This window comes from Convolutriloba macropyga, chromosome 3 (genome assembly GCF_964194025.1).
Source record: "Convolutriloba macropyga chromosome 3, txConMacr16.3, whole genome shotgun sequence".
Lineage (NCBI taxonomy): Eukaryota > Metazoa > Xenacoelomorpha > Acoela > Convolutidae > Convolutriloba > Convolutriloba macropyga.
In genome coordinates this window covers 62528073-62542565 of record NC_134470.1, presented here as the reverse complement: position 1 = coordinate 62542565, position 14493 = coordinate 62528073, and positions in this window count along the sequence as shown.

The window sequence follows — 14493 nt, the reverse complement described above, 5'->3', positions numbered from 1 at the left end:
ACTCAGGATCAAGGTTAGACTTCTTTATGAGCGGTCTCACGACTCCTTGTTTGAATTGCTTTGGGAAGTATCCTGTCTGGAGAGTTTAATTAATTAATGCAATGAAGTAGTCCGGAGTATTTTTAAAAACAATTTTACATAACCTCGTTGGTATTACATTACTCGGTGCCGTACTTTTCAAAATTTTTGGTAGATGTAATTGCAAATTGCTCAGTGTGAAAACTTGAAAACTGTTCAGGGTTGTTCTATGTCAATCAATCAATTCTAGACCATTCGTTGGAGGTAGTGAAACTAATACGGCTTCCATTTTCTTAAGAAAGCATTAAACTTATTTGCTAGACATTCAGGCTCCCCTTGTGACTGCCGCAGGAAATTATTTTTTCCTAAGAGTTGCTGCAGCATAGAATACCTAACACGCTTATTTTCACCAGCGACACATTTTTCGAGGTATTCACTTTTCTTTTGGTAAACAGCTCAAAATACTCCAAAACTGAATTAAGAAACCGGCTTTTGGCTTGGGAATTACCATTCTTTCGGTAAGCTTTCTCAAACTTTCTTTTCGATTTTTTCATCGTTATTAGCTCATCGTCAAAGAAAAAGCACGTATGATTTCTCATATATTCAGTTTTCAGAGGATGTTTCTTATCGACATAGCTGATTTCATTCATTAAAACACTGTTCCAAACATTTTCATGATTATCTCTGCCGATCGGAGCAACAATACTTTGCGCAAACGCTACCACGTCAAATTTTAGCCATTTTCTGCACGAGGTCTTCTTTACATCTAAATTCTCGTGCTTTTGTAGAAGGTCAAAGTGCACAACTCCATGATCAGAGCTTTTAACGGAACTTACGAGAGGTTCTGATACTTCAACCTCCTCGGATGTAATAACCTGGTCTAAAAATCCACCATTTTTGAGAGTAGGCACGGTAACTTGCTGTTGCAAACCAAATTCATCTAAAAAAGAAATCCAATTTCTTGACGCATCATTTGATAGCAGCATAGAAATATTGATATCGCCTACAATAAGTAAATTTTTGAACAACAGCGCTTTCTCCTCAATAAACGATGATGTTAACTCACTTATAAAGACGCGTACATTAGTATTTGGTCGAAGGTATATACAAAGCAAAAGATACACTGACTTGCCCAGCGTAAGTTCAAGAAAAGCCACCTCCGCGTTTGTAAAACGCTTGTTTGAGAAATTATCCACACGTAAATTTCCATCATAGAACAGCGCTAATCCTCCGCAACTTTTTTCTTTTCTGTTTGCACTTAAGTAATAATAGCCATTTGGGCAACACTGCTGGAGATAAAACTCATCATTTGTGTTATCTTTGATCCACGTTTCTGTTAAAATTATGAGGTTCAATAGCTTCAATAATATATCCTATTTGCAAGGTCGTGTTGCGAACCGATCTTGCGTTATGTAAACATACTTTTACACGGTCATTGACAGTTTTAAAATTTGATAGTCATGTATCAAAGGAGGCCAGCCATTCTTTCGCTTTCTGATTTAAATAAAATCGTGAAAATGAAACATTTCCGGGCCAAAAATCGGGAGATTCAACTTCATCATTATCGAATTTGAATACAGTGGAAAGATTTCAGACGGGAATCTTCCCTAGATATTTCACGGATACACAGTAGATCAGCTCCCTTGTTCTTGCAATATTCTCTTAAATCATCCGTAAGGACAGAGTTGCTTAAACGACCAATGTAGAGGTGCCGTCTTTTCAGTGGTCTTTTAATTGCACTAACTGTCGTCTGATTATTAAAATTTGTTCCCGTCTTGAAAACTTTTGGTTTTCTGTCTTGGGACACTTTGCCGAAAGCAAATTTTCATTGCCTTCAGCTTAGTTTTTTTTAATAACGATCGCTAGCAGTACTGCCTGTCCAATTTCTGAAAGCAGCTCTAAGATACGGGTAATCCGGTTTCTTCAGAGAATTTATCTCCAGCTTCAGTGATTGAATTCCAGAAATTAGCTAGTCTACTTTCTCTAATTTAACTTCAAGAGCAGATATTGGATCAAGGGCTGATAACTCTGTTGTAATAGTTTGCAAACAACTCGGACAAGACCAAAATATCATTCCAATGCAACTTGTTGTTTGAGCAATTCCAAGGCACGATCCATGAACATTTAGATTTAAATCGAACGCAGATAACGCGTTCTTGTTCTGAACATAAACCCATGCACACAGTGCATGGAGAATCGGATGGGCGAGGCGGCAGGGACAGAGCCGTCATTGTTCGGAACAAATAATTACAGTCCGAAAACTGCAGTAAGCGCTGAATAAGTCCTAATTAAACGAATAATCTAAATCCTTTTATCTAAATAAATAACTGGGGCAAATAAATCAGTCGAACAAATGCGGAGAATTCTCTCGCTAAATGTTGACTGAGAAGATAACCTAAAGTAACCAAAACTCAAACAATTGCGAAGAATCCTTGCGCCAAAAGTTTGATCTCGGAAGTCAGGGCTTCAGTGTTGGTTAAAAACTACACCGTTTGCAATAGTCGAATATGAAGCATACAAGTTTCTTACGACAGAATCTGAAATCTCCGTTAACTGGGGCTACTCAAACAAAGTCCGGCCTCTGATACAGCAGTATATTATTGTTCCGACCCCACTTGTGGGGGGGGAGGAACTATATACTCAAATGGGTTTTTTTTTGTTCCGTGAATTTTGACCGACCGATATATTCATCGTAGAGAAACGTGCGTGGTATCATTAAAAAGCTCGTCCAGCGTAGAATTCGAAATTAAAAAGATTTTTTTGAATTTCGTTTTTTTCGAGGAGTTATCGAGGTTTAAATTTTCATGTGAACACTGGATATTTGGTTCACTTTTGTTCACTTTTACCGTAATTTTCGTTCGAATTAACGTTTTTTCTACGAAAAATTTAATTCAAAACTAGATTTCACGCCAAAATGTAAATCAATTTTAGGTTTTTAATAGACGAAAGGAGATAATAAAGACTAGTTCTAGTCTTAGAGGGAAGTTTAATATATAAAAAAAATTCGAATTAGGTTGGGGAGCTCTTTTTTTTTTAGAAAAATTTGCAATTTTTTTTTGTTTTTTTTCAAGTCACCTAGAGACTACTAGACACTTTTAATATCGATGTTCCGTTAATGACAAACCTCTTTTGCCATCAAATGAAGCCCAATGAACAAAAAATTTGTTTCGAAGGGATCGCTCATGTTTTTTTGGATTCGTATATCAAATTTCGTAATTTCAAATGAGATTTTGTTTTTTGAGTTTTTACTAAAGTTTTATAATCCTATGGCATAAACTTTTTAACTAAAGATGCAATAGATTTGCTAATGAGCAATAAGTGAACCTATCTAGTGCTGTGAGCTAATGGCTGTTAAGACTTTGAAAATAAATTTTCGAAATTTTTTTTAAAATTAGTAAATCGTAAACTTATTTTTGTGAACTGTAAGTTCGTCTCAGTAAAACAGGATTGAACTCCTTCATACCACTGCAACATACGTTAATCTCATTGGCGGCTTTATCAAATAACTATTGGTTATACGTCTTCAATGCCACAAGATTTCAAATTTTTAAAAAAATTTTTTGGACATTTCGTTTTATTGGTTCATTTTGAAATCTTATCACGTCATCCTAATATTGATGGCTACATCTTCCTTTCGTGAAGACGTCCAAAGGATCATAGATAAAACTTTCTGAGAAAAAAATATGGTTTAAATGGCTTCAACACTTTCTTCTCCCATTTTTCTAAAGAAATTTTGGTTTTTGCCTGTTTTTGTTGTTATTTTTCATAGTCATAAGACATATTGTGATGTCTTATTGATTACCTAGGCATGATAAACATCTTTGTATTCACATCGTGGCATAGCTGAGCTTATTCATTGAATTCCTATGAAAGCTTTTGAGTTTAATGGCTGTTAAGACTTCAAAATTTTTTTTTTTTGAATTTTTTTTAACATAAATCAATCTTAAGCTTATTTTCGTGGATTGTAAATCAGTCTCGGTAATGACAGAACCGCTTTTTTTCTACATCAACAACAATTTATCTAGTTAGCGGTTTTGTCTTCTAACTAGTGGTTTTTTTTTACTTCGGTGCACGAGTTTTCATAATTTTTATAATTTTTGGAATGTTTTTTTTTTAGTAATTTTGGTTCCTTTTGAAATCGTATTACATTATCCTTATATTGATAGCTCCCATTGGCTTAGTGAAGACGTTCAATGGATCGTTGGAAAAGTTTTCAGAAAAAAGCTTATGGTTTAAATAGCTTCGACACTTTCTTCTCTCAATTTTAAATCGAACTTGTGGATTTTGCCTGTTTTTGTTGTTGTTTTCATAGTCAATGACTTGTTGTAATGTCTTATTGATAGCTCGCATTGGCTTAGTGAAGACGTTCAACGGATCGTTGAAAAAGTTTTCAGAGAAAAAATCTTATGGTTTAAATAGCTTCGACACTTTCTTCTCTCAATTTTCTACCGAACTTTTGGATTTTGCCTGTTTTTGTTGTTGTTTTCATAGTCAATGACTTGTTGTAGTGTCTTATTGATAAATTTTGAATAACAAACATCCTTGTCGTCACATCATCTAGGCATAATTTAGCGTATTAAATGCCTTCCGTTGAAAGCTATAGAATTTTATGACTTTGATACTATGGGTTTACTCAAAAATTTCTTGGTTTTGATGTATTTTTCTTTGCCATACGACTTATTGTGATGAGTTATTGATGTCACATGAATGAAAACTATGATTGCTATTTTATCTAGGCAGAATTTAGTGTGTTTAATTAACTGCATTGAAAATAATTGAATTTAATGTCTTTGATACTAGGGCTTTTCTCAAAAACTTCGTGGTTTTAATATCTTTGTTTATATTTGTTGTTTTTCAAGTCATTTTGTAACAATAGAAACAATCACCTTGCTGTTAAAAAAGTAATTGAAAATAGAAGAGTTTATACTGAAAAAATCATTCTCTAATGGCTTTGAAACTTTTCTCGCTTAATTTTTGTGAGTTTGCTGTTTTTGCTTTTTTTTAATTTTTAGGTGGCCGTAAAATTCTGATCGGTCTCATAAACCTGCAATGTTGCCTGTAATGTTGCCCATAAACTTGTAATGAGTGATGTTACCCGAAGCAGTCAGTTTAAGGCCAATAGTCTTAAAAATTATGATATTATACATCTTCAAAGATTTTTCAAACTTTTCAGTTTTTTTGTTCTTTTCGTCAACTTATTCTTGTCATTGAGAAGTCCACTCCAATTCCTTGAATATCAAAAAACAACTTGTTTACTAATACTATGTCGTAACTGATGTTTTGTTTGGTGGACATTATGCGTTTTCATAAAAAATATAGTGAGTGGTGTATTTGTGTTTCTTTTTTCTCTTCTTTTAGCTTATTCAGGTAATAACAGATCCCAATGATTTTCAATTGTGGCCCAAATGAACGAACTTCTTTTCTCTTTTAGAATAATTTTAGCTGAATGGGTATAAATGTAAACTGAAATAAAAATAAATAATATTCAGATAATAGCTAATGATTTTAATGGCTTCAATAATTTATGTTATTGTTCTTAATTTTTTGAGATTTTCTGCGTCTTTGTGTAATATGTTCGTTTTTTTGAGATTTTCTGCGTGTTTAGTTTATTCCTATGGTTTAATCTCAGCAAAGACAGGTCCCATTAGTTTCATTGACTTTTTAGTAAATTTATCAAGAATTATTTTATTAAAAAGCTAAAGATTTTTTCAGACTTTTGAAATTATTTGGTTTAAGAAATGTTGATTGATTTTTGACTTTAACCTCATTTTTTCTCTATTTCAACTTTTTACCTAATCTCATTATGAAAAACATATATCTGCTGTATAGTTAGCAAAAACTAAATTTGTGGAGTTAAGGTTTTATCTGATTGCATTTTGACGTTGTTACTAGGTGCTTTTAAAATTATATATTGGGTTTCTGCCGTGAAAATTTTGTTTTTGCATATTTTGTTGTTTGCTGTTTTTTCTCGTAGTCTTTTTATTGCTCGATCTCGTGAGCGCTGTAACGAGAAATGGCATTATGTAATTCAATTAGTATTTACGTTTTATAACGTGTTTTTTAAAGTCAAACATCTATTTTTGTTATCTCTTCATTTGGTTGACAATTAAGTCAAAAATGTAGATGAGCTCGGGTCGGAACATCATGTGCGAACGCAGATTAACCAGCCGCCTTGTTACTATCAAGAGCTATTTAATAAGTTTATCACAACAATTAGGCCAAACCCCTCTACAACAATTAGGCTAAACCCCTGTCTTTTAAACCCCTCTATCATTTCACCCAGATTTTAATTTTTCGATAAAACAAGGATTGTTAATTTAGCAATATAATCATTTTGCCATGCCTCACGGGCCATGGTCATGCCTCAGTGGCCCGCGGGACTTGATATGAAACTATCACAACCGAACGTGGGATTAATTTATCCACTTAGTTATGACAAAACATGCCTTTAATGTCGACTGTTAATTGGCGGGATGAAATGATAGAGGGGTGCATAAATCGGGGTTAAATGATAGAAACGATAGGGGGTTAAATGAATAGGGGTGAAAAGTAGAACCAAAATATGGCTTTTGGGGGGTGCAAATAATATACACCCACTAGGTGGTGCCCAAACCAAAAAGATCCAAAATTTTTGACCACTTTCTGCTTTTCGACCTGATGATTTAAGCTGCCAATTTTCTCGGCTTCTAGCATTAATAATTGGTTTTCAATAGTTAACATCATGTATAGCAATAATTTAGTCAACATTGCAATTTTCGTAAACTTTGTGAAAATGTTTTCAGATTTCTGACTCTTTTTTGTTTCTATATGATCAAAAAGTGGCTACTATGGAGCACAGTTGCTTTCATTTAAGTCTTGAACCCTTCAAAAAATCGTTGACAAAATTAAGTGGACAAACTTTTGGGTTAGGAACTCTTTTATTTTGGTTCAAACTTAATTTTTGGATTTCTTTGATATTATTTAGCTTTCACTGACCATGGAAAACTATATTCCTGATAGGTTTTATCTTTTTCTTGAACTTTCAGCAGAAGTGTTTTTTAGCAGCATGAGAACCCTTAATTTCTGTCCTTGCCCGTCAATTTTACTTCCCACTATTAAATTTGACCAGTGCTTAGAAGATGGATCTTCTGCTCAAAATTGATCACACTGACGAAAACTCTGAAATGAATTCTCTCATTTCTTAGTGTTTAGTAAACTGAAAGTCCTAGAAAGACCTGAACCTAAGGTACTAATACCAATTTTTGAAGCGTTTGAGCCCAAATGGTGCATTTTCAATGTTCGTGTGACTTTCAGTTTTATCTCAATTTGATTCTTGCTCGAAGTCGGTAGAAACAGTTTCATAATATAAATTTCACGATCTTTGTAGGTTACCTAGCAACAAATAATGTAGTCATATTTTTTTAGACATTTGTATTTTTTATTCCTAAGGAACTTATGAATTTTCTCCTAAGGTTGTAAATCGTCTGTTGCATAGATTTGAGCACCACCAAAAGGGTTTTGGATACCTTAAGTTCAACAAATTTATCGACCATTGTAATATTGGCAAAATTTTTGAAGTTATAAACTCTTTATAAACTCTTTATAAACTCTTTAAGATACTCGGGCTACCAGAGCAATCCGCAGGAAAGGAAACATACGAGGAGACCAGCAAAGCGGTGGTCAACTTAGCATCTGAAATCGGAGTCAAGTTGGAGGAAACAGATATTTCAATAGCACATAGACTGCCATCGAAAGGTCATATCAAGCCCGTCATTGTTAAATTTATTCGTAGGTCAACTAAAATTGCTATGCTCAAAAAGAAGAAGATCATTCCATCCAACCTGAGTGCCAAAATCTACGAAGATATTAGCAGAGAACGATTGGCTTTTATCAATTTGATGCGAAGTGATATTCGAATCAACGCAACTTGGACCAGAGAGGGTGCAATTTTTTACGAATGGAAACCAGATGGCCTTGTGTATAAAATAAACGGATTATACGAAGGGGGTGTAGACCTCAGTTACAACATTGAAGATGTAATGAGTTGCTTCAAAAGAACGCCCTTTTCGGGACGGCAGGCCAATAACCAAAGTCAAATGAATCAGCCCTTTCGGATCGATGTTGGGTTCTGACTATGACAAACTAAATAAACAAATTGTAAATTTTGTAGATGTGGATGAGCAGTTTGATGCAACAATTCTTCATTTGAACGTGAGATCCATTAGGAAACATTATGCGGAACTAGAATCACTTGTTTTTAGTTTGGATGCTCAGCCTGATATCCTATGTCTAAGTGAAACCTGGTTGTCAAATGATGACAACATAAATAGTTACTCGATAAATGGTTATACCCAGATAGCGGTTAAAAATAGAAATACGGTTAAAGGTGGAGGTGTCATGATTCAACTAAGAAACTCTTGTAGTTTAGTCAAAGTTTGTGAAAGTCCATTCGAAGAGTCCATTTTTGCTGAAATTAGAATACATAACAGAAAAGTTAATCTGATTGTTATTTATAATAAACCTAGAGCTAATAAGAAAGACTTTTTATCTAAACTCGAAAAGTTCCTTGAAACACAGTGCTACTCTGCATGTCCAACGGTTATATGTGGTGACATAAACATAAATACGCTGGAAAATAACCAGTTGACCAGAGATTACAAAAATCTAATAACCGCAAACGGATTCGAACTAGCTCCAGAAAGACCAACACGTGTTGTGGGAGACTCATCCACCTGTCTTGATCATTTCATTTATCATAATGTCAAACAACCAAATTGGGATGTACTGGAGCTACAAAGTTTTTCTGACCACTACCCGATTATTTTAAAATGAAAAATTTACGGTGAAAAAACTGCAGACCTTGTCAGTTTTAGAGATACGAGATTTCTGAAAACTAAAAATCTGAGGGAGATTTTTCAGGTTGACTTGAAAACGGAATTATCCAAGGTAGAAACGGATATAGTTTTAGCCCCTGATGCGTCTATAGCTTTTGATGTCTTCAATAAGGCTTTCTTGTCGGTTGTAAATGTTTACGCGCCAATGACACAATCAACTAATAAATACAAAAACCTCCCCAATTGGTTCAATAATAAACTTAAAAATTTAAGGACGAAAAGGAACAAAGCACATGAAGACTGGATGAAAGATAAGTCGAATTTTAGTGCTAAAGAAAAATTCAAAGACGCGAGATTGCAATTTGAAAAGAATTTTAGACTAACAAAAGCCATGTACTACAAGAATAAGTTCACATCTTTTAAAAGGGATAAACGACAAATATACAATATGCTAAATGAGCTCACTGGTAAAAAAAATGAAAGCAAAAAAATACCAATACTCGAGTCATGCAGGAATAACGTTGAAAATCCTTCATTGCGGGATAATGCTGCGGTCTTTAATAAATTCTTTGCCAATATTGGTTCTGAGATAAGTAAACATCTCAATGGAGAATTTGTATGTCTGGTCCCCAAAGCGCAACAATCTATGTTCCTCTTTCAAGCAAAAGAGCGTGAAGTTGCTGAAATAATCAATAATCTGGAAAATAAGTTCTCAAGCGGTGATGACGATATAAGTAATGTCCTAGTCAAAGTCTCGGCACCTGTGACAGCTAGGTATCTGACTTTTCTAATAAATTTGTCGATGAACAAAGGTGAGTTTCCGATAGAACTGAAAAAAGGAAAAGTTATACCAATGCATAAAAGCGGGTCTAAACTTGACGAAAATAACTACCGACCAATATCATTACTAAATGTGTGGAGCAAAATCTATGAAAAAGTTGTTTACAAGCGCGTTTATTCCTACCTAGAAAAATTTTCGTTACTATACTGTAAGCAATTCGGATTTCGGACTAAACACAGCACGGTTGATGCTCTAGTTGAGTTCACTGAGAAGGTAAGATTCAACAGAACCACAAACGAAGTAAGAACTTTTTTTCTTGATCTTAGTAAGGCTTTTGACACGATTGATCATAACCTACTCATCCGTAAATTGGAAAACTATGGAATAAGAGGTAACTCTCTTAATTGGTTCAAATATTATTTAAAAGGCCGAATACAGCGAGTAAAGTTAAATAATGTGTCATCTGGATGGGAAGAGATTGTTTGCGGTGTTCCACAAGGCTCAATATTAGGTCCTCTACTGTTTATTATATATGTAAACGACATGCCTCTAGTTTGCAGACACTTAGAAGCTATACTCTTTGCAGATGAAACAAACCTTTCTGCAATTGGACTACACTGCGTGGATATCGAGGAAGATATTAAAAAAGTTAACGATTTGCTAAATTCCAATAAATTAGTAGTGAATGTATCAAAAACAATTCAAATGAATATACGAACTAATAAAAAGACAAGCGATTCGGAGCAAAGATTCTCTCTAAACTCTGCTTTCATTTTTCATTGAAAATAAACCAGTATGTAAATATCTAGGTGTTACCATTGACTCGAAATTATCCTTCCTTAGTCATATACAATCCGTAAGAGAAAAATTAAGCAAACAGTCCGGTCTTGTGTCGAAACTGAGACATTTTGTTCCTAGGGCTCAATTAATTGATTACTCCAAAACGTGCATCAATCCCATTATTCAATACGGTGTCCTTGTTTATGCATGTTGCAGTTATACATCACTGCTACCTATCTTCACTTTGCAAAAAAAGATCTTGAAGTTCATCTACTTCAAAAGGAAAAGCGATACATGTGAAGATATTTTCGTCAATCACTCAATTCTTTCAGTTTACGAATTGCACCTTTATGAGTTACTAAAATTTGTTTTAAGAGCTTTGACTGGACTCCACAGTGAATCTTTTTGTAATGACATGTTTTCCTATAACTATTCAAAAGTCACAACGAGATTGTCAAAATCAAATCTAATAGCTCAACCAAAGTGTCGAAATAAACTTGAGCGTTTCTCAATAAAATTACGGGCCTCTAAATTGTACAATAAGTTAAAAACAATAGGCATAATTCCATCTGATCTTGATCTAAATTCTGTCCAGAAAGTAACAGACTTCTGTCATCACCTCAAAAATTCGTACCTCGTCTGTAACAATGAACTATCTAAATTCGTATTTAGTTTCTAGTGTGACTTAGCAGGAGTTCTTCTCGGAGATCAACAGGCATCGGACCAGTTAATTACTTAAGTATTGATCGCTTTTTTTTGGGACACGAAGTAGTTGATCACTGCCTGGGGCCCAAAGCAGCTCATAGAGATGTCTTCCCGGCACAGTGGTTTTTACTTCTGGTCCCAAATTCACCCAAAGCGCCAAATGTTTTGTTTTTATTGGCGCGAAAGACTAGTTCCCCTGCTGTGACGTGGTTTCAATAGCTTTTATCTGGGTATTTTTATCTGGGAGCTTTTATCTTAATCTATTATAAACAATTTTTTTTTTGTTTATAACAGATTAAGTAAGGTAAATTACATCAATCTTTTGGTTTATCCCTTCCTTTTTTAACCTTTGGATACTAAGCATGTAAAGGTTTTAAGAATGCTGACGATGCATTTGCTAGGCGTTTTAGGAATGCTGACGATGTCGTTATGCTGGGGGTCATGTTGCGCATTTTAATTTATGACTCAAATGGTTTTAAAAGGAAGTCAATCTACTCTAATCATTAAGTTTATCCTTTCGTTACTTACCATTTTGATACTAAGAATGTAAAGGTGTTAAATTTGCTGCTGAGCTTGATTCAATGATTCCAGCATTATACCAGGTTGCTGCTAATTTAGTAATATTTGTTGTTAATTAATAATTTTCCGTCTGTACTATATACGTTGTGTAAAATTTACTTCTTGAATTCTTGATCTATCGCCTGGGCAAACTGAAAAGAAGTTCACAGTGACTCGTTGTTTGTCCCTTCCATCTGTAAATATTGTTGATTTTGCTAGTGTATTGTTAATACGTATTGTTCTTCTTTTTATGTAATGTCCTATATTATATGTCCATCAATATTTCTGCAATCCTGTTAATTAGTTGGATTGGAGCGTTTGGCATTCAAAAGTTGGGTTTTAAGTTCTCACTGTGAACGTAGTCAAAACGAGCAATTTTAATGTTTTTTCCTTGTTTTTTATTGCAGGGGTTATTTTCTCTTTTGTATAAGTGCGTTTTTGATAGGAAACTTTGCTTTTCCAAACGTCAATAACAGCTAAGTTTTTGGGGTTTGGCTTGTAACTGTCAACTTGTCTGCTATTCAAATCAAAATTACCGACTGCTTCATTCAATTCTTTCGATTGTAATTAAGGACTTGTTGGAACTTTCTGTGCCAGGCACAGAACCGTACGAGCCTCTATTTATTTTTGCTGAGAAATCAGTATTTTAGCTCCTCACAAGGTGCAAAGATTAAGTATTCTGAAATTAAAGGATACAAGGAGAAGTTGCAAAAGTGGCATTAATGGTACTACTCATCGTTACACAATGAGCATGACATTTTTGGAAATAGAGACAATCAGAAAAACAAATTTGTCATCAATATCTGCGAATTATGGCAAAAAACTAAATTTTTAATATTAAATTGCATTTCCCAGCTCTGATATTTTGAGGCAAAGATTTGGATTAAAATTGAAAGATGGCCAGCTAATAAAAAATAAGTTTTTTAAACTAATATCTCAATAATGAGCTGGTTATACCACCCATTTTGTTTCACCGACTCATGAATTTTTGGAACAAAACCAATAAAAAAGAGAAAGGTCTGTCGCAGGTTCGCTGGCTTTGGAATTTTCAAGAAACGCGACCTGTACGCGCTAGGACGGGATAAAAATTCAATACAACGGAATACTTGAGAACTTTTATAGCCTCCTTTTGGATTTGATTTCACTTACCTACACTTCAACTAAAATCAGGTCAACTTTTTTTTTTTTTACAAATATGTTACTTTTTAAAAAGTTTGAAAGAAAACTTGACAAAAAGCGTAAAAATGGACATTAAGGTAGAAATTAAATGAACTAGTGCTACTACGATCATAAGGTTCCTTTTCTATTTTGAAACAAGACGACTCATGCGAGACTGTGCGTAGCAGAGAATGTTCCAACATACGTTCCAATATTTGTCAAAAACGTTTCTTTTTCTGAATCCAACAGATCTATTGACTGTCAGTTTTCCCGTTGCAATATTGAGTATGAGTTTTTTGCAAAAAGAAATATTTAGAACCCTCATGTTAATAATTTTATCAGATGATCGCCCAGTTGCGTTATCAATTACTTTGCAAGGAACAACTTATTTTCACCGAGTTTTAAATTTCAAAGAGAGCACCAATTGATAAACATAGCTGGCAGATTGCCAGAAAATAGCCGCAATAGATTTGTAGACCGGCAGTCTAAAAAACAACAGCAAAAAAGACAGACCAAAAAAATTCGTCTTTTCATTGAAGGCTGATCTGTTATATTTTGATTAAAAATCTGTGTAAGTTATTGTTGCCTCTATTAGCTGATCTCAAATAACCTTCATTTAGAGTGACACACACCCATTTGACCTTATCTCTTTGAATTAAAGTAAATAAAAGTCAATTTCAAAGTGAGGAAGTCATTTTTGAGAGTGAGGTAAGTCAAGTGTGACCAAAAATTTAATCACGCGCATGAACAAAAAAACTCGCTCCACTAAGAGCGAAAAATGACGTCACACATGCAATTCAGTTGAAATTGCATGAACGAATGAACAAGAAGTGGCTGTGACGTCATATGGTCGTAACAAAAATCATGACGACGAAATAAAAAAACATAGCAGGACAAGTCCTGACGTACAATTCAAAGAATTTTCATTGACTTTACAAACAACTAGACCTAGAATGGACAATGAGTGAATTGGGAAAACCATTTCTAAAAAAAATCAGATGAAAAAAAACAGAAAATCAATGTCAAAATGCTGCTAGGGAGAACAAAAAAACCACTAGTGAGATATGTAATTTTGATTCTAACAAAAAACTAGGTCCAGATTGAGCTGTGAATGTATTGGGGGAACTATTAAGAAAAAAATCCGATCCAAAAATTCGAAAAAACAGTAAAAATCAGAGTGAAATTGCCGCATGTGAACAAAAAAACACTACCGAGAAATCGAATTTTTGTTCAAACACCGTTTTCTCACTCTACTTTAAAATTAGAGCACAAAAAAATTCACGCCGCAAAACCACTCGCTTTTTCGCTCCATTTCCTGTTTCGGCGTGATCAAAATCACCACTCCAATTTGACTTCAAATATGAAAATGTGTGAACAGATAATAAAAAAAAAGACAGCGCCCCACTACAATTCAAATTCTTTGAATTGTAAAAACCAAGAGAAGGCCAATAATAGCCCCAGCTATCGCTGTGCGGCTATTAAATAGTTAACGAAAATTAAATAGAAAATGGGCGTAGAATATTATCTCAAGTTCCCTTTTTGGAAAAAACTGAATTTCAAGTTATTTTTAATTCAGGTGTCGTATATTTGCAATTGAATGATAAAATCTAAACCGAATTCTAAAACCGAGTTTTAGTTAATTCTAAAACTAAATTTAATTCTGCCGCTAATCTAAAGTCT